At 50.5% G+C, this 2,597-nt stretch overlaps 1 pseudogene; it reads left to right on the top strand.

Moving 5' to 3' along the window:
• The first annotated feature begins 462 nt into the window (after positions 1-462).
• Positions 463-1,521, top strand: LOC104621346 (annotated as a pseudogene).
• Positions 1,522-2,597: the final 1,076 nt, after the last annotated feature.

The raw sequence follows: 2,597 nt of genomic DNA, 5'->3' as shown, positions 1-2,597 counted from the left end.
AATCCTGACAGGCAAAGGGGACGGCTAAAAGGAGCGAGCCACCCTGATTAAATCAACAGGGACTGCTGCAGACAGCGCTACCGCCGTCTATTTGGAGCCCTTTCTGGATCGGCTGGTCTTAGCTTGGTGGCTGGAAAGGCTGGCTGCAACCATGGGGTGAGGGGAGCAGGCACCACCCCAAAGAGTGGCTCCGGCTAACCTCTCAGCTTTGGGGCAAGGGGGGAAGGAAGGGAAGGGCAAACAGCTGTACTGGAAGCAGAAACAGCTCTTCATGTGCACGAAGAGCTCTCTAATGCAAAGGAATAAGTAAAAGAGCCAGCCCCAGCTGCTGGCAAGGCTCTGGATGCCTTCCAAAGTGACCTATTTCTAATGGATTAGCTTTTTATTTCACTGTCTTGCACTGGAGTGACCCATATAAGTGCAGGGAGTGAATCCTGCTGCTGTAACCAGGCTGCTCCAAGAATGCTTTCTTGCTTCTCACTGACTCTCTTTATATCTCAGGTTGTCCGTAGTCGCCTGGAGAAGAAAGGAATCGCAGTCCATAATGTAAGGTTGAATGGCTCAGCAGCTAGTCATGTTCTACATCAAGACAGTGGCTTGGGGTACAAAGACCTAGATCTCATCTTCGGTGTAGATCTGAAGACCGAAGATGTCTTCCAGCTTGTTAAAGATGTGGTCATGGACTGCCTTCTTGACTTCCTCCCAGAAGGTGTCAACAAAGACAAGATCACCCCCATGACTCTGAAGGAGGCGTACGTGCAGAAACTGGTGAAGGTATGCAACGAAACCGACCGCTGGAGCCTCATCTCGCTCTCCAACAACAGCGGGAAGAACGTGGAACTCAAATTCGTGGACTCTCTCAGACGGCAGTTCGAGTTCAGTGTGGACTCCTTCCAGATCATCCTGGATTCGCTTCTGCTGTTTGGGGAGTGTTCAGAGAACCCCATGGCTGAGAACTTCCACCCCACGGTCACTGGGGAGAGCATGTACGGGGACTTCGAGGAGGCAATGGACCACCTCCGGAACAGGATCATCGCCACGAGGAACCCAGAGGAGATCAGAGGTGGGGGGCTTCTGAAATACTGCAACCTCTTGGTGAGGGGGTTTAAGCCCAAATCAGAAGTGGATATGAAGGCACTACAGAGATACATGTGCTCCAGGTTTTTCATAGACTTCTCTGACATCGGTGAGCAGCAGAGGAAGCTGGAGTGCTACCTCCAGAGCCACTTTGTTGGGATGGAGAGCAAAAGATATGACTATCTGATGACCCTCCACAGGGTGGTCAATGAGAGCACAGTCTGCCTTATGGGACACGAAAGGAGGCAGACCCTGAACCTCATTGCCATGCTGGCTGTGAGAGTCCTGGCTGAGCAGAACATCATCCCCACGGTCACAAACGTTACCTGCTACTACCAGCCAGCTCCCTATGTCAGTGAAATAAACTTCAACTACTACGTCACCCACGTGCAGCCTTTCCTGCCTTGCAATCAGTCTTACCCAACGTGGCTTCCCTGTAACTGAGCCAGGACAAACTTCAGGGTCTGTCCTCCAAGGTATTTCCTTGCCTTGGGGAGTGGGGAGGGTGGGGGGCAAAAAAAAAAACCCACACCCAAACAACCAACTTTCTTAGAACTGCAACAAAAGGAAACTTCCTGGACTCTTGCTTGAGGGTCTTGTTCCCGGGGTTGTTGGAACGAGGCCTGTCTGCTGTACACTGTGATGGGAGGTGCAGTGTTACGGAAACTAGATGACTTGGACGTTTACAGGAAGACTCGATCGCTTATTGAATTCTGGAGGCAATGGGGGAGGGTGGGGGTGTGTGAGGGGAGATTGTAGAATTACGCTTAAGGTAGAGCTGCACTGCCCTGAAATGGATCTGAATTGTGGCTTGTGTTTTTTTTTTTAGTGTGGGAGGTGTTATGGGTGTGCAGACTTGTGGTTTCTGAAGATAGAAGCCAGAGTGGCTAATTCCTTTGAAGGACCAAAGAATCCTGTTTAAGTGCCTGTAACAATATAAACACAACTGTACTGTAAACTTTTTTTTGCAGGGTCTGACATCCCAAGAGCTTGAGTGGGGATGTCTGAAGAAGAAAATGTTTGTGGGGGGGGACGGGACAGGGAGGGTCATAAGATCATTTCGAGTAACCTCGCTGAAGCAAGGGTGGGATTGCAGGTTACATGTCGCTGAGGTTTTTTGGCATGGCTTGCTGCCTGTGAAGGACCAGCTGTAGCACAGAGCTGGCAAAGCGGAGTTGCATAAGCAGGGGTGGGCTTTGAATGACTGTGTAAATGCTTCAAACTGGGGACCCTGGGGTGGGGGGAGTGCATGGTGGAAAAAGCTGTGCAGAGCTTTACGGAGAAAAGGCAGCAGGGACCTACGTATGAGTTCACTCAAGCTCCCAAGTCTGCAGTGCCAAAAATGTCATCTTGTACATAAACGATGAGGCAGAAGATCTGTCCAGGAGCCTGCCCCAGGCTGCCGTACCTAATCGTGTATTTTCTAGGGGAATTTGAAATGCTGCTTTTTTTTTTTGGCATGCAAGTGTGGTTTTAATGCACAAAGCCAGAGGCCAGCTGGGTTTTCTGGGAAGTTGAGG

This window comes from Phaethon lepturus, unplaced genomic scaffold, assembly GCF_000687285.1.
Source record: "Phaethon lepturus isolate BGI_N335 unplaced genomic scaffold, ASM68728v1 scaffold29585, whole genome shotgun sequence".
NCBI lineage: Eukaryota > Metazoa > Chordata > Aves > Phaethontiformes > Phaethontidae > Phaethon > Phaethon lepturus.
This window is presented reverse-complemented; position numbering and strand designations above follow the sequence as displayed.